Source organism: Plectrocnemia conspersa, unplaced genomic scaffold (genome assembly GCF_051122295.1).
Source record: "Plectrocnemia conspersa isolate PC_06_02 unplaced genomic scaffold, ASM5112229v1 ptg000001l, whole genome shotgun sequence".
Classification (NCBI taxonomy): Eukaryota; Metazoa; Arthropoda; class Insecta; order Trichoptera; family Polycentropodidae; genus Plectrocnemia; species Plectrocnemia conspersa.
This window is the reverse complement of record NW_028277165.1, coordinates 27,523,686-27,543,501: the sequence shown is the minus strand read 5'-3', so window position 1 is coordinate 27,543,501 and position 19,816 is coordinate 27,523,686. Positions and strand designations below refer to the sequence as shown.

At 28.7% G+C, this 19,816-nt stretch overlaps 1 protein-coding gene across 1 annotated transcript in view; it reads right to left on the bottom strand.

The window, feature by feature from the left end:
- LOC148239487 (uncharacterized) overlaps positions 1-16,509 on the bottom strand; it is a 219,767-nt gene extending 203,258 nt beyond the window's left edge. The window contains exon 1 of the mRNA XM_088187915.1: positions 16,391-16,509. The gene's annotated coding sequence lies outside the window, so the exon portion shown is untranslated. The remainder of the gene's footprint in view (positions 1-16,390) is intronic.
- Between the last annotated feature and the right edge of the window lie 3,307 nt (positions 16,510-19,816).

Here is a 19,816-nt window from a genome sequence, read left to right as displayed (position 1 = left end):
TAAGTGAACCGGATTTTTTTACATACGTATATCGTATGTAATTAATTACTTCTTTAGCTCGAAAAAGGCTATCATTGTATTGTAAAAAAACATATTCTATTTCATCAATTCAAAGGATAGCGAATCGCTGCAATGCAGTAAATTATCTTGAGATTTGGGTTTAAAGTATTGTGGTTTCAAAATGTCTTTTACACTTCAAATTACGATATTGGAATCAGAGAATTTTAAGCTATATTTTATTTTTCAATGTAATAAAAAATCACTTCTATATTTAAAGCTTACATAAAGTATTTTTATTTACCTTTTAAATTTGAATCAAGTTGATTGATTTAGATACATTGCATGTCACCCAAAAATCAGTTTTTTGAGAAGTATTTTATTAAGTAATTCTGTTGCGTGACTAAATGTATTTTTAAGTTGTTTTTATGTCACAAGAATGATAATTTATGAGAAAATATATTATATATTTATAAAGTGCAAATTAATAAATACACAATAGCAGTTTTTTATATCTAAAAAATTATTATAAGAATATATATTTAAAACAATTTTTTTAAATACAGGAGTTTATGGAAAAAATATTTATAAATAATTTATAATTTAAAATATCAGTTTCTGTTAAAGTTTCCAATTAACCTTAAGGCAAAGTCGAACTAATAAATAGATTTTTTAAAAATAATATTTTTTTTTTTAAAGTACCTAAATAAAATATATCTATATTAATATAATAAGTGATGTTAAGTAATTTTTTTTATTAAAATTAAATTAAAACCATCGTTTTTTAACAGGTTACTACAATGCGCACGATAGTCAAAAACAATAGATAGTAATATTTTAATACAAAGAAAGATATATAATTAAAATATTACAAAAAAAAATATGCATAGAAAGAAACAAATATAAAAAATAAATAAATAATACAAACTGAACCAGCCCCTCGTATCTGACATTAAACAGATCAATGTTGAGGAGCTGGTAGCTACAGCCATAGGCGAGTTGGCAAGCGCGGACGTCCTGGCCCTAACGGCGTTGAAAGAGGACGCGATCGTGATTCTCACAGACGTTCTGTAATTCTTAGAGAATATTTTAATTGTCGAGAGCACCTTTGTGTAGTTTGAAGAAATACAACTTTCTGGGAGAATCGTATTTCGTAAAGAATAAAAAAGGGGCTGGGAAATAATAATTAGCTATTATACTCTTACAAAAACTTAAAAACCTTTTCGACTACAAGCAGTATTTGGGTAGACCAATAAAAAAATGTACTAAGCAATATTTTTATTACATTTTAATATATGTAAATGATGCATACTTTTTTTTATTTTATTGCAATATAAGCGTCTAAGAAAATGAGTAATGAATAATTATCAGTTTCAATGTTGACATAAATACGTTACTAACTATTTTATTATTTTATTTATATGTAAATAACCTGTTTGAGCTAAGTTTTTATTTAAAAATGTATTATTATGCAAACATATTTTTATTTGATAATTAATCTAGAATAATTTATTAATTCATTGTATTTTATGTATTTTTCATTATTTTTTCAGTGGGTACGATACTAGAACTCTAATACTTACTTACCACTACGGATTCTATATATAAAAGCTAAGTGCATAAACTAATCGCATGCATTTAACTATTAATTTATTTTAAAACACAACAAATGTTATTATATTTTATTTATATAATATTTTTATTGAATAATAAAATAATTATTTTTTTATTGCCTGATTTATTAAATTTAAGAAGATTATAAATTAAGGATACAATTTATCTTAAACATTTTAATTATATTATATATCATGTTTTAGCAAGTAGTATCATTTTAAGCAACAATTTTGCTAAATATTTAATATTATCCTACAAAAACTTTTTTTTATATTAATTAACTTAATTTTTAATGACACTTGATCTAAAATTTACTTAGGGTATTGATATAATTAAAAATAAATAAAATATGTTTGCTAAAAAAATACAGCTAAAAATTTTACAAATAATTTTAAATTAATGTAATATTAAAATATACTATTTTAATATTTATTTTTTGTCGTTATGTCGATAGTAAATTTAACTTAAATTATTATATAAATAAAAAAAATATTATATGAAATATGTTTTACTAAAATAATATGTATTTATATTTATTTTTGTCGATATGTCTTACTTTTAGTCAATTTAACTCAACATCATAAAACTTGATTTTAATTTTACTTTTATATATATATAATAACCCTAAAAGATACAGGTGAAAATCTCACAAATAAGTATACAAAAATATTTCTTGAATGTAAGTTGAGATGGATCGACATAAAATTTCAATCACCATTTTTACTCAAATACAAATAATTTATTTACTGCAATTGTAAAGAAGTTTAATTTATATTTGATTTTTGATATATACATATATAATATGCAAAATTAAGTACTAAAAAGCTTTGCTATATATAACGTAAAATATTAAATCAACAGATTTTCAATTTAAAAAAATATATAGTGATTAAATATATGTTTTATTATGAAGTTTTTATTTATACAATTGAAAACCCACAGATTCCTTTGCCGGATCCTATATTTGTTAAAAAAGTTTTTTTTTAAATATATATGTATATTCACAAGTAATAAATATTGCGTACATGATAAAGATCCCGTATACGATCGTTAACTTTAGAAATATTTCATTCCCCTGTCTGAATCACGCCATTTTGAACTTTCCGATGTGTAATTTAATACAGGACGTTGCAGCCCTATAAATACTTATCTGATAAGAGATAAATGATATTCTCAAATAATTAAGTACACTGCAATACACGCATATACATAATTGCTATTATTAGTCATTTATCAGCATATAAAGTAATATATTATTTTTAAATATTATCATAAAATAATATATTAACTAACAACTAATATTTTTTTAAGAATGTGTCCAAAATACTCCTATAATATTTAAGTACTTTTTTATATGTATAGTCTATAAATTAGTTGTGGAATAGTGAACATTCTAGATTTTTAATTTCTTGGTCTAATGTCGTACATTACAATTAGTGAGAGCTGCGGTGTTGTAAGGCGTTACTTTCAGTGGTGTTGAATCGGCGTTTCGCGGGCTTCTTCGATTGCAATTGCGACGCTCTGCGGCGTCATATAAACAAGCTTTGTTGGGACAAAGTCGAAATTTATTCACGACTCCTGCAACACGTAAGGAAAAGCAATTATCTTGACTGGGCGGTTCCTAATGTGTTGTCTCTCCCTCTTGTTTCGACTATACGTCGTGCATGCTTTGTATGAAATAAACGTTCTAACTGTTTTCTATAACAGTTACTGACAGAAAATAAAATAACTATTTTATTGTTTATTTTGGTTATTATACTAGTTGTTTTCTGTTTTTGATCAGGTTTCATATTTTTGAACTATTTCGATTATCATTGAAAATCGTAAATAAAAATGTTTATTTTTAACCATTAAATTTAAAAATAAACTTAAAAATTCAGAACGAAAAAATAATAATATTTAAAACCCAAAAAGTTGAGGGTCCGGTAATCGCACACTCATTATCTACGGTACCTCGCGACAGTGAGCTAGTCAATCATAATTGCACTACTTAAATTTGTATTACAGTGAAGATCTTATGATAATTATATCAGTTATACATTTTCAAACTTTATCAAATAAATAATATGGAAATAATGTAAAATTGCATTATCAAACCTTGCAAATGTTTACTTTAATGTTCTTTCTGTTGCAGAAGTGATTTAAAAGTGTAAATATGTCGAATATATTTTGTTGTGATTAGATATTTTCATAGCCTTATGTTTTTTAATAAACGCCTTAACTATGTATTTTTGAATCAATTGATGAATTTTATTTATTTAAATTACCAATTGTTTTAAAAAGGCAAGTTTAGTAATAAATTTATCGTTCCTAAATAAACATACCTCTTCCTTGTAGAAAATCATTAAGAAAAATCGCAATTTCTCCTTAAGTTTAAATGCTCTTTGAATCACTACTATCAGCAATCCTAAAAATAATATATAAATGACGTGTATTAAGCTCTCAAATCTTCACATATTTTGTGAATCTGAATAGAAAACTTGGTAAGATAATAGCTATGCTTTTGATAGGACAGAAACTATTTATTTGCCAATTACCAATGTATTTAGATTGCATATATGCAATGTGTCGTCTTACTTTACATTCAGTGTTGGGAATAGTATCAAGTAAATACAATACTTTGTGAGTTTAACTTTTATGGTAAATCAGTTTTACTTTTCAATGAAATTTTCAATTATTCATTTTTAAATTTCGTGATTAAAAATGGTTAAAATTTGACATGTAACAAATCAAGCGCCGCGTATGATATTTCTTCGAGAAGGTAATCAACTTTTTTTAGTATAAATTTGCAAAATTCATACCGTATTCGAAGTCATTAAATCTTTTTTAGCGTTCTCTTTATTGCCATCAATTAAATGTAATTGCAGAACAAACGTTAATTTCCCCCCTTGACAGTAATTTGGCCCATTTTGAAACCGAGACTTTAAATACACCTTTGTAAGAAAATAACATACCATGTTCTTAGCAAGTGTAACGTCCGAAGAGAATTGAAATTTCCGCCAATTGAGACAATTATCGCAGTCGAGAGATAGAAATCGATTCGGATTATTTTTTATTATCCTCCTACTACTTTTCTCCTTGAGTTGCACATTTTTTGCCGCTCCTCTAGACTATTATGCGGCTAATACCTATTTATTGTCGCAATTATACTGGCGTCGTTCGCTATTTTCCCTTTTAATGCTCCTCCACATAATCGCCAGTCTGCCGACAAAGGGTTGTTACCCTTACAACACAGAGAGGCCATTCACAAAAATAATTGAGTCTTGGCCGTTTCGACGCCGCTTCAAATAGTTTACTTAATTATTTTCAATTTCTCGTGCAGACTTTTTAAAGAATTCAATTGAAAACCACCCTCTAAATGTGAGTCAAATTTAAAGTTAGGAATAAACAAACTTGTCGAGTTTTGTTGCTTTCAAATAAGAATACCACAGACTGATGTTAATCGACATAGTTTAAATTAAACCGTAGATCAAGATTGATTTATATAAAACTAAATAGACAGAGTGTCACAAGAAAATAAACGATTTAAATATTTTAAAAATATACTATTGCATTACAAAATTATTTTCAAGATCTTGATACCATATTTACAAGAGCATCTGGACTTTATTTAAATTAAAATTACTAAATAAATAATGGAACTCGAGTTTAATATAAAAATATTGCTATTATTGCGACTTTTAAACCAATATTTGAGAAAAAAATAATTTCAATAAAATTGTTATAAATAAATACGTAATTCAAAAACATTATTTTCAATCATTGCTCAGTGTTGATGATTACTTTAAATATATTTTTCTGAACTTTGAAACAATTAGTATGAAGCAATAGCAATATTAAGCATTTCATTACTGGTTTTTAAAAACATATAAAAAACAATTTAGAACAAAGTTAAAAAAGCATATAAGAAAATATCTCTAAAATCGTTTACGACCACACTTAAAATAAATTTAAATACACTATTTTTCTCCTCTAAATGACTAATTAAATATTTAAACAACAATATATAATGATCAAATCTATAAATAAAAAAGTTGCTTTCTTTTTTATGTAATTGATCTTCAGTTTTGACTATCAATAAAAGTAAAGGCTCTGATATTAAATCTGGTCTCAAGAAGATAAAAATAGGGTTTTTCTAAGCCAGATTTTGTTACCGGTTTTATTTTAAAGGGTTGCAAAGTCAGTTTTGTTGCATCTGTTTAATTTTTTTAATTTTTGGAAATGCACAAAATTCATGAAAAGGCTAACGAATTATGCATAAAAAATTATAGACTAGTTGTCAGCTCCTGCTTTTTAATTTTAAATATTTGTCCATAAATACGTGATTAATCACTTTTGGCAAGATTTGATCAATTAACATCATGAGTTTTGTCCTGCTTGTTCTACATATGACATTCAGCAAAACTGACAAAATCTCTTGATGCAGAAATACAAATAGACGTTGTATATACGGATTATGAGAAAGTCTTCGAAAAAATTTTTCATTTATTATAAGTAAAAAAATTGTCAGACCTCGGTTACTCAGATAATCATTCTAGTTTGTAACCTATGGCGGCCGATTGTTTAAAAAATATTTTTCAAGGGTTTTCTGCTTTTCCGATTATAAATAAATGACTTAAATATGCAGATACAAATCACAGCCTTTTTCTGTTTGAACATGATTTTAAATTGTTTGAATGCATTTGATCTGTTTCAGGCTCATTTTCTTTACAAAGTGGTTTAGATTTTCTATAGAGATTGGCTTCTGTAAGCCCTGAGTACTCAGAAAGTGGCATATTGTGTCATTTTTTAGATATCGTTTGCTATCAGATTATTTTTATGCCTGCACTACACTTTCTGGAAGTTGTCAAAACCGAAGTTATAACTGAAGTCGGCCGAGACCTATGACTTCGAATAAGCTACCATTTTAAGTGACCTCACATTTGCCGTCCATGAATGAAGTCCGGACGGCGGCTTCTGTCACGTACAGATGGCATATTTGCGCGCGATCGAAAAATGTGCCAAATAATCACTATTTTTAAATTTTCATATTATTAAAATTACGCTACTGATAATTATAATAGTTTGTGTGGGCACTCACCAATACAATATCAGTGAAAAATTTTCGGTCGTAAATATTCAATTTACGCAAAAACTTTGGCGGTTTTTGCAAAATGCCATAAAGCATAAAAATGATACTTCCGAATACGAGCACCACATGTGTGACTATCCTAGAATTTGTCGCCATCGATTCTCAATAAGAATTCGTTATAGTGTGACATTTATATAAACCGATCTAGGAAAATACATAAGGATTTTTTTAACAAAATCAAGTACCACTAATTATTTTTTAATTATTTAATTTTGTATGAAAAAAAATATAATAACGATTTCTGTTAGAAGAATATACTATCAAAAATATAATTAATCTTTTTTGGTGTCCTAAAATATTCAAAGATGTCAGTAAGAGTCTGCTGAAGTCCCCGATAAGCATGTGGTATTAAACGATCTCTTTAGGAATGTTTTAGCTAAAGAAACTTTCTTTAAATATCTGAAAATCACATTTGCAAGTAAATGGAGATTCTCTCTACACGTAAACGGCGTCTGTGAAAAATCTTTCAAGATGCTCATCTTTGTTAATTACGATCCGTTAGTTATTTGTTTTTCATATTTTTTACATGCGGACTATTTAAAATAAGAGAAACAGTTTTCAGACCACTAATGCAAGAATTAATATTATTTACATATTAAAATCTGAATTTTATGGCATTGCAATACATTATATTAATATAAATATAATATATTGTTTTTTTAATATTATGACTCATTGGAATAACCTGTTAAATCAGGATAGTATAAGTTTAATTTAAATAAATAAATAATTTGCACCCTTGATTATCTGATTGAACAATTTAGATGCCAAGAATACCTTTTTAAATCACAATAATTTTATTTATGACACATCATTGACGCTATAGAGCCTTTCGATGCAAATAAATCTTTCATCCCTCAGAAGCGACGGTTCAACTGTCAAACTGATCAGCTGCTGAACGTTAGCTATCGGAGCTCGTATTTACCTCCGTCGCCATTTTTATTGCACAGAAGCCGCAAAAATAGCCGCGTAGGAAACAGGTCACCGTCAGAGTCAAAAGTGTTCGACTTCAAATATATATAAACAGAATGATCCGACCGCAATAAAACCTACGGCCGCAGAGCCGTAAAGCCGCAAGATAAAAGAGAATCCGCGTATCTTTCCCGTTTCACTTTATTGCTGCGCTGCTTTTTTATATATGCGTCCATCAATACCCGGATCTGTCCTCTATTTTATACAGAGCCGATATTTTTGCGTATCGAAACTGAAATTGTGCACCGCGTAGTTTGACCAATACAAAAAAAATACTTTGAACATAAATCGAGCTTTTTTCATAAAAAACACGGCGCAACCCTTGCGTTCGCTTTTCGCGCGACGGATGGAAATGCGAATGGAAAAGGTTGCGCGCTGCTGACCCAATTGCAATCAAACTCTAGCGTAATTAACCTTTTGCGCTCGTGACTCGCTTTCAAAAGCGATACACGATACCATTTATGTCATATAATATTTTAGATCTGTATTGACAACTACGTTGCATTCATACTTTTAAGCGTGGCATATTTCAAAAATATAACTACAGATATTAAAGTATCTTACCTTATCAGATAAGCTTAATACATAGACTGACTTAATGCTAATTATAATTATATATTCATTGTAAATCTATCGTTTACAAATTTCAGCCGCTATTTCAGAGTGCTTAGGGGACTTATTAGATCTCCCTCGACAATTTATCAAGATCTAATTTAATATTAATGATCCATACATTGTTGAGGTGGTACGCATTTCGCAACTCCACGTTTAATGGCCTGTTATAAATGTTAAGCAAGTGTGGGTTGAAATTCGAGGAATCATTAAATAAATGTTAAGATCATTTAAAGATGTTTTCTTTTCGAGAACAACTATATAAAATCTCGCGTAAAAAAAACATAATTTTTTAATAATGCTAAATTGTAAACTGTTTATTAAACGATATTTCCACAAATTAGCATATTAAAATGAAAAATTATTACTTTAATGAATTTGTATATTTTTAAAACAATGTATATTTTTCAAATACTGTGTTTATGTCATTTATAAACAGTAAACACAATAGGAAACCAATATTTGATTATTGACGCATTTTTTAGCAAGTATTGGAAATCATAGGATACTATTGCGAACGATTCTTTAAATACTTACAAACCCAGATCATCTGAATATTTGAAATATATAAATGATTGATTTTCTTTTATGATAAATACATACATATATTTGAATATTATTTGCAAAAAATGTCACCTCTTTTTTAATTAAAATATATTGCTTTAAGCCTAAGTACAATTTGTACATTAATGATAAATTAAATATACATTTAGATACAAAATATAACAATTTAGCTGATGATATAAAAAAAACTACTGGTTAGTTAATTAGTTTAGCAATTTTTTTTAATTAAAAATTAGTAAATTCTGTGCTTTAATTAATAATTCTGCAAAAAAGATCAAAAATATACCAAATATTAAGTTGAACCATATTATAAGCTTTGTTTTATTTATTTATATAATAAATAATATAAAAGAGTTAAATTTTATGAATTAATAATTAATTAAAAAACATTGCGATCACTTGAAATAGAAAATGCAGAATCTGCAAATCCGTTGAAAATATTTGTAACACCATGAAAATAAATAATATATTTATTAATTACTGCTTTGATTTTAATATACTTTTTGTTATAAAGGAACTTGATTTTAGCTTTTTTTCGAAAGGTGAGATGGTGGGTGGGGGCAAATAATTAGTTATTAATATTTTGCTTTAATTAAGATTTATAGTATTTCATTAAATAACATGCATTTTTCTGGTCTTATGAAAATCAAAGCAATAGCATCATTCTGTTTCTATCGCGGTTATCTAGCGCTCATATTGAGACCTTTCATTATGCCTGCACTACATTATCTAAAAGTTGTCCGAACCGAAGTTACAACTGAAGTCGGCCGAGATCTAGGACTTCAAGTATGCGACCACTTTGTCGCAAATTTCATATACCGTCCGGACGGCGGCCGTGAATGACGTTCGGACGGCGGCTTCTGTCACGTACAGCTGGCATATTTGCGCGCGATCGAAAAATGTGCCAAATAATCGCAATTTTTAAATTATCATATTATTTAAATTACGCTACTGATAATTATACAAATTTGTGTGGGCACTCACCGATAAACAAACAATTTTTTCACAGGCTCAACAATATAAATATTCTACAGTCATTGATTCTTGCATTCTAATTTTTTTGTATACCGTATAATTTTCACAAAGGTTTGAATAACATGTTTGCTTATCGTAATTCTAAGAGTTGGATATAAAAATTATATGAGTGATAATCGAAAATGTTAATTAATATTTGCACTATCTTAACGCAGATGTAAATTTAGCAAATAGAACTTTTATTTAAAATTGCAGTGGTAAATTTAAACTATTGAGGAAAAAAACTGAAAAAAAACATTTGCTGGGGTGAAATGTTTTTTCATAAAAATACCAACTATCAATGCCAATGCAGCTGTAATTTTTTGTTTTGAAATCAGTTGACATAGGAGAATGTTTAATCGCCTTTTTTTGTGTAAATCATTTATAAGTCACTGCTCCGAAACAAGCCTTTAAGTCCGGATCTTCGGCAGCCAGTCAGAATTTTAACTTAAATTGTCAGATTTTGTATTATAATTTTCAAGCAGTCTTGGCTTCGAGAAAGCCACGAAATTCGTAATTTACGCAGTCACTACACAAACTATCTTATGTAATAATGCTAATTCTTTTTTGGTAAATTCTACAGATAAAATTTAAATACTTTTAGTCATAAAAACTATTAATGTTATCATTGTAGTTTTAATACACGATTAAAACAATATAAATAATTTATCCATTTATAAATTAAATATAGATCATTAATTTTATCCTAACCGAGTCGTTATTTCGCAACAAATCACAACCATTGTATTGCGGTTATGTGCAATCGATTCATCGGTTCGAAAGCAGTTTATAGAGAGCAGTTGTATCGTTTTATAATCAGCAAGTAATACTAGAATTCTACACCATAATCGTAGCAAAACAACAATCAATTAAACATGTAAAATCATTGTGAATTTAATACATATAATGCAAAATTATATCCTTACAAAAAAACTATCGCTTATATATAATTTTATAAACCAAATTAAAAGGTAGCAATAAAATAAATCATGGTGCATATATTTATAATACATTTACCTGTATTGCATTTTAGATAAATAGTAGTAAGCTTTAGAGCGAATCGTTGCAAACTGCAATGCGGTTTCGTAGCTTTCGTCAAGAACAAAGGCACACTCGGATATTACTTTGTACAATATATATTAACACCCGTATATTAAGTGGTGAGTTATTTAAAATCGATACTCTAGCACCCTTTACATGCGTGATCGTTATTTATAAATTTGGTGATATTAAGTGTTGAATGAGTTAAATAATCGCCGTTAGGCATGTATATATTTATATTTTTTCTCGGTTGTGGTAAGACGTCACAGTAAAAAATTACACGTCAAAATATAGAATTATCCTAATTGTAGCTTAATTAAATAATTTGCAGTTACCAGATGTTTAAAGCTTTAGGACACGACTAAAAAAACAAGGCTTGTACTTTTTAACTGCAATCAAAAATAATTTTTAAGTTTTTTTTAGAATTAATTTCCATATATATTATATTAAGTCTATGGTCTATTAGAGGCATAAGTTTAAATAATTGAACAATATACAAGTTATTTCAATATTATTTAAAATAAATAAATTAATTCTTCTTGAATGTGTATTACCCGTATCAGTTAAAGACACAGTTAATTGTTGTCAAAGCCATACACACTCGTATCTATAATTGCGTTGCAGTTAAGGGCTCTTATGCTACTGTTATTGCTATTGACTAAGTTAATTAAACTTTAACAAATAATCCTTAACGAGGTTAAGAAGCATTTGTTTTTAACTAACTGTTAAACTCTGCAAGACAACAACATATTTGCTTTTTGCCGCTGAAGTTTATATATTAAAAATTAAAATTTGTTTGTATATTTCACAAAATATATAAACGAGAGTAAGTTAGATTTTCACTGCGTTGTATAAACTTCGTGATAAAAAATCTTATATTTTATATTTAATGATTTATTTGGTATATTCTAATACAAAGGATATCTATTCGCTTCTGTTAGTAATAGACCATTTACTCTTATTTTACCTTCCTATTGTTTTGTAACTATTTGCTATTAACATTTGCTGCTTTTTCTATACGAGTTACGTTTAAATGTTTGGAGAAATATACTTTAAAACGAAATGTTTGTAATTGAAAAAATACACATTTATTTGAGCTTCGTCTTTATTTTTCAATAAGCTATTTTTTAGCATACAGACTTTTCGATTTAAAGTTTTGAATGATATATTAATTCAAGCAAATGATGCGTCTTATGCTTGAAAAACATGTATGTCAAATATGTAATTAAAATTTAGTTCATTACAAGTTTTACCTACTCCTTAATTAGTGTTGAATTATTGAGGATTTTTCAAGTCAAATATTTTACTTAAAATAGTCTTATTTCTACTTTATTGAAAAAATACATTTAGGTATTTTCTTTGTTTTTAAAATTTAATTTGCGTATTTTAAGAAAAGATAAGTGGCAACGTCACAAATGAGCGCGGACAAATTGGCGTGCGTCAAAAAAGCGCTGCGTCATAAGAGCGTTTACCAAAGTAGCGCTGCAACAAAATAGCGTGTGTCAAATGCGCAGACAGTCATATGAGCGTTTGACAAAAGAGAGCACGTCACAAGAGCGCAAAAATACTTGGAGAAAATCAAGTAATGAATATTTTAGATATTAGGTATACAAAATATATGTAAATTGTAAGAAATTTATAAAGAATAAAAATTCACGAGATATAGGCAGTAGATATAGGATAATAATGATTAAAATGATTAGCCAATGACAACATTATTATTTATTAATTATTAGGTACCTATGAAAGTATGGCTCCCCATCCCCATACGTACGATATAAATATATTTTGTACTAAAATAAAACGCTGATTTTGAATTTATCATTAGATTTGTTCTGTAATGTTTCATTAAATTGACAAATAATTATCGACTTGACTTGCAATAAATGCGTACAGTTATAGGCAGGTATATGGCCCGCCAGACCTATTTTTCATTTATTTTAGACAACTACACTTTATCGTGAATGTCGGCTGAGTACGGATATTAAATAATATATTTTTGTTACTTAAACGATTAATGTTTTAATCGTATAAAATGTAAGAAAATTCATATATTATTAAACCCACACTAATAAAAAGCTATGTTTCATTATTTTTACATAATTACAATTATTATGCTTCTATTTGTTTAGTTCTTTAAATCGGCTTTTTAAGTAAATTTTTATTCGTTGAAAGTTCAACCTTACGTGATAATATTTTTTAAGAGAAAAAAAATTAAAGCATTTGCTAGATATAAAAAGTAGATGGAATTCGAGGATTGTCACGTGTTTTAAAATAGCAAATATTACTTTTTAATGAATTAAAAAAAAACATGTTTTTAATACCTATGTACTACGATATATGATGATTTCCAGATTGGTGTGATTGTTGTATAGTAATAATTAATATATTCTTATAAAAATATGACATAAGAAAACGTCCCTAATTAAATAAATCTATCTTGCTTAAACTACATTGCTTGTTTTGACACAAAAAAGATTTTTAATGACATATTAGTTGGACTATCGCGGTATTTGGGTTGTAATGTCTATTAGTCACGTTAAACGCCACAATATCGCGTAATTAGATTCTCGGCATTCAACCGAGATAACAACTGAACGTTTTTCATTGTCGCTTTGTAGCATACCTCATACTTTTCAGGCTTAAAAACAAACGTTAAACGCTTCAAGACACTCACTGCAGGGTACATTTAGGCAAATCTCTCGAAATATATTGGCCGAATTAGGGGCGAGGTGTTACTATCTGCGCAAAGTCGGCTTAATTATCATACAACACACGAGGGCAACATTTATCTGCAAAGGAGTCTAGTTCGTTTCCTGCAGGACCCATCTGGCGAGCCTCTAGCGCCCAAAGGGATAGACCAAAGACTTAGTAACTGAAATGAAAATCAATTATATAAACTGCCGCGTATAATTATACTTAAGTTATGTATTAGTTGATCTTGAATAGCCATAATTACGATTAAAATTGCACATGCATTTTTTCTGATGACACACTTATTAATTAGAGCTTCTTGAAACTATTGCTACATGCACAATCACGCAAAATTAGCACAATTATAATTTATTAATAATATTTAAGAGACTCTTTATTAAGGAGAATCTTGGTATTTTGTTCTTTAAGAATTAAAACTAAAACTCTTGCATGATTAATATAAAATATAAAGTAGCATAATATCAGGATTTATCATATTTCATCGGGTTGTTCGCGTATAATTTTTTTGTCGTGATATTTCGGCTGGATCACACCAGCCATCGTCGAAGCAAATTTACTGCGGCAATAAGACTTTCAATCACATTTTAAAACTCTTAATAATAGCTAGTAATGTTTGAAATGAATTTAATAAACATACAGAATGGATCCGTATCGGTCTTTGTTTAGTGCGGATTTGCATATAAATTTTAACTAGAAATAAATTAACTGCGATCGAACTACTTAACTAACGAAAATAAAATCTTCGCGAATACAGCTTACGCGTATGACGGTGTATATAACGCAGCACAAAACCGGACTAGATACACTTGACTTCGATACGCCTCCACGCTCAAAAAAATTCTGTATTATAAATATCTTTCGGAAATCGAATTGAATCTTAAAGCAATAATGCGAGAAGATTACTATAAATAATACTGTAAAATTTACAATATTTGACAAAATATCCTTTTTATCCATAACTAGCTTTGAATATCGCCCCAGTACTTCTAGACATTATAATTTGGATGATCAAAATAGACATAAAATCCTGTGGTTTTTAAAAAATATATTAAAAATAATCACTAAAATCGAAAAATAAAATGTTTTGCAATTAAATAATGACATTTACATAGCAGCTAAACAAGCACTACAATATTATGAAACATTGCTCAATGAAAAGATCAAATCCCTTAAAAAGACTTACAAAACTCCAATTGACAATTATACATTAATTCCAGTGGAAGACAAAAAATGTAATTTCTTATTACAAAACCCGATACCTTGGAAATATGAAAATACTGTTATTCTCTAATGATATTTGAAAATAAAATCATATTTGGACATACTAATTTAGGAATTTATTAAAACAGTTTTTAAAAAATAATTAAATTGATCATAAAAAATGATTACATTAAAAGATTATTCTAAAACTTGAAACTTGTACAAGATTTAAAATTGGTAGAAATAGTTTTAGCATGAACGTGTCTAAAGCTGAAGTTGAACGTTCGTTCAAGTCGTTGAATCTCATTAAATACATATGAGAAATTTGATTTCCTAAATGGCCTTGCTGCACTATTAATCCAGAAAGTGTATAAAATAAATAAAATTTAAAATTAAAATGGATATTATATTTACCATTTTAAAAGGGGACCATATACGATATAAACTTGTTTTAGAAACAATATTTTTATTAGCTTACAAATAATAGTTTAAAAATATTATGCTAATCTCTTTTAGTAAATTGATTAGTGTTTTTATAAATCGATATATTATTGTATAGTTTAGGGTCTCTGGGTATCTGGACAGTAAATGGATCTCTTGGTGCAGAGGTATTATATTAAGTTAACAATATTTACTTAGCGCACCATACCAATTTATTGTTATAATATTTAAGATTATAATAAGATTCGTATTCATTATTTGCATCAAATATTGGAATAATCCATCTTTTTTTAAGTGGTTAGATATTATTCCTACTACTATTAGTGTCACAGTAATAATAACACGGTTAATATCAAATTCATCGTCACTTCCTTAAACATCCAATATATCGTCATTCGTAATTATATGGATAATTTGTAAAAATAAATCAATATATGTATTTATAAATAATTAAAACACAGATTACTAATTGTTAGTAATTTACTAGCTCGAAAAGACTAATATTATTATTTGAGTTGCCGCTAAAAATGTCGATACGCAGGTCGATAGTTGTCAATCGCTCATTTTAAGAGTGAGAGCGTAATAGCGAGCTCTGCTTGCATCTCGCTCTTTTTTTCTAATCGTTTTATTTTATAACAGACACACAATATTAAGTAACAATTATGCACAATTAGAGCATATAATCCCGTTTCATCCCATATCACAAAAATATAGATACCCTTTGAAGGAAAAAATCAGTTTAATAGCAGTAATTGACAACGTATCGTGTTTTGCGGTCTTAACACCGAACGGGGCCGGCCATGTTCCAAAGAAAAAATTTACAATAAACTTACACTCGTAAATTGAAGATTATTGAGTTATTTGCACAAGTTAAAAATCCAATATTAATAAAATGTGTTTACCAGAAGGTTTTTTACTATTAATAAATTTAAATTGGCAAAATTAGCTCGAACACAAAGCCAATAAATGCATTTCAAGTTTTGTCGACGTAAGGTGCAACGCTTGGAATACGATGTCGACACATTGTCGACTCACGAGCACAAAGGGTTGACAATATTCGAAAGACACAGAAAATTCCAAAGACATTACCTTGTCCTCGCGGGTCTCGCGCTTCGGCGCGATGGGTGGTCCGCGGCGTCGGCGGCGGTAATTGACCCCGGCGCCGCGCCGCTGCAACGGCCTTGCATAGGCCCACGTATAAACACTATTTTGAATTATACACTGCTTAATTCTAACACATACACTAAATTACACTATCACTTTATAATTAAAAACATCGATAGGGATATTATTATAAAAACAGTTATTCGAGAAAAATGTAACACGACCGTTAATGACCATTGTCATATAGTTACTGATTTTTTTTTAAATATTTTGAGATGCATAAACAAGTGCAAACGAGTTCAAGGTTATGCTTCGTGTTATGTTCATATAAACCATAACGATTAAAATGTCGTGCATCTCAGATTACAAAAAAAATAATTTTTATCAAAGGTTGACAATTTGTCTATTTTTAAAATATTTATCTCTAATTCGAATTATTTTAATGCAATTTGTTTGTTTATTTTAATGCGAGAGTGACACGAAGGTCACCTTTGTTGTTGACCTACTTAAAGTATAATGTCGATGATTTGAAGTTTATTTATATGAAAAATATTATTTAAATCTAATTTATGTCTGCCAAATTTACGACATTTTCAAATGACGTTCTTTCGTTAAAATTAGTGAAAAAAATATATATTTATTACATATTAATAAAATGGGACTATTTAAATTGAATTATTTCGTAAATTTTATTCATTATAGGTAGCATATTTATGGAATAAACACCCCGGCTTTTCACTTTAGATATACAATAGAAACCATCGTTTAAATTTTTGTGTTGATCACTAAAAAAATATTTTTATTTTTTGTACCCGCGAAATATTATATAGACAAGGTAAATAACGGTTATATTTACACGCCAAAATTTTCGCTGCTTCTCAAAGTTTGCCAGTCAAAACTTGAAAATTGATGTACGAGTCCGCGGCATAGTTTATCGCAAGTTCAGCGCCGTGTAGGCGATTAATAAATTTCCTAAGTCAAACATTAAATATGTACGCCTTTGACGTGAGCCATAACTGCTGCTCTAATTTGTTTCGTTGCCACGTTTACGGTATTATGTTTTCCATTTCGTTTCAAATGAAACGTTTTTACGCTAGCGAGTGTAGTTGTTGCATGAGCGTTGCAGTAAAAACCTCGGTTGAAATTTACGACAGCGTTTCTAGCGTACAGTATCTGATCTGCAAGATTTACGATATAAATTTATTTTAAAGCGCAAGTATAGTTATAATAAAAATATGTATCATACAGTGCATGTGGGCGAATAAGAAAATGCACATTAAGGAAATGTTTTCTATTGCTAAATATAATATATAGTGTATTCATGTTAAGAACTCAACGAAATGCGTGTTTGACTAGTAAACCCACCTTACTTGTGTTGTATCGTATTATATTTTTATTGCATGTTGAAAGCTTATTAGCCATATGTATAAGGCATACATTAATACACAAAAAAAAAAAATTTTAATGAAAATAAATTAAAATGCATAAAAACGTATTTGTGAATAAGATACTTAAATCTAAAAACATAATTGATTTAAAGAATACAAATAACTTCGCTTTTTCTACACATTTCAGTGTACGTCACAGCTTTCACTTTTTATTCAAAACATACGGACGCTGAACTAACAGGATCTTACTATATGATAACCAGTTTCTGTGACATATTATTATTTTTTTATTTATTTTGTGCAAAATGGATCGAAATAATTATTTCTATAGCCGGATGTGACACAGACGAAAAACCTTAAGTTAGCATTGCCGCTTCAACAAGAACAAGCGAGACAACGGTATATTATTACGCGCATGTATCGCTTTACGTATACATCTGTACACGTAAACAATGCATTCACAAAAAGAATTCTGATGCACTATTGCAGTACGAATTTTTAATGTATTAGTTAACAGCAAAAGTTTTTAGACTCGATACTTATAGTGACTTTTTAAAAATTAAAAATGAGCTATCGATCTTTTACGTCATTTTAAAGTGATAGTTTTGTTGGAACGAAACCAAAGAAAACTGCCCAAAGAAGGTTTATTTGACATTATGTCATTATAATTGGTCTGGAATATTTTCTTCCTATTGCTAATTTTTTTTATTTATTTATTTAAAGATATATTTCCGCTTTACTAAAACATGGATTAACTAATATCATACGCGATAAAGTATTCTTTCTCATAGACGTCAATTGTCATCGAATGTTCTCAAATAATTCGATGAAACCTTACTTATTTAAGAAACACCTGTTAGAATTTCGCGCAGATAGAAACAAAAACAACACACAATCGTATTTATGTGCGACGTATGCGACTTTCTTCTTGTGACTCAGCTCTAGCACGCGCTAATGTATGTGTATAAAAATTGAAAGCTGTGGCGTACACTGCTTTAAAGACTTCTTTTTGTACTTTTATTATTTTTAAATTTTTATGAGAGTCCGTATAATAGGATATGTGAACAAATTATTTGTAATGTGATTACTTCAGCCATTTACATTTATTTTAGTGTGAAGCGAAGCAGTGTATAGTAATTAAATCTAAACCAAGTGAATACCATTTGCTACTTTAGGTTTAGGGTTTGTTACTTTTATGCGTAGATTGAACATCTTTTTGTGAGTATGTATTTAGTTCATTAAACGTTAATGTTATGATACTGTTGACAAGAAATCTAGAATAGTTTAAAACAGACAGGGATCTCGGGATCTCAGGAGAGAAACCTTAGAAGAGACGTCTCCGCCGCGAAAGCCGGTTAACGAATATTATTTCCAAGGAATCAAGCGCGCGTAAGACACATAAGCCACGGTGAAAGGTCTTATTCCCGGGGATTATTCTTAGGCCTCGACGACGACGACAATGGAGAGGGCCTCCGTCGCCGAGATCCGGCTTTACTTTGTGTTAATTGAAAGCGCTGCCAAAGCTGCGCTAATTGACAAAGTCGCACGCCTTGTAAATAATTCCATCTTTCGTTCATAATCCCGCCTCGTAAGCGGCCAAAGACACACACGTAGAGTTGATGCCTGTCTCTAAGCAAAAACCAGAGACAAATGTCGGAGAGAGCGTTGTCGTGTTTGAAGCTTAGAAGGTGTTTTAGGTATTTTTTTATACTCCTTGGTGCAAATGGTTTGACTAAAATAATGATCTTACTTGATGTACATTCTATTTTTTTCTTCTTCTAAGAACACCTTTTACATATTTAACATATGCATATGTAGGAGAATTATTACAGTATTAAATTTTAACCTAAATTTAAAAAAAGATTAACTACAATATTATTTTTATTTAAAAAAATATTTTTTGTAAATTATTGCTCCTTTATTAATAAAAGTCAAGAGATGAAATTGGCTAAGCAGCTAACGAACTGATAAATATTTTGATATTTTGTATGACTATGTTATTTAATGATAAATTTAAAGATTT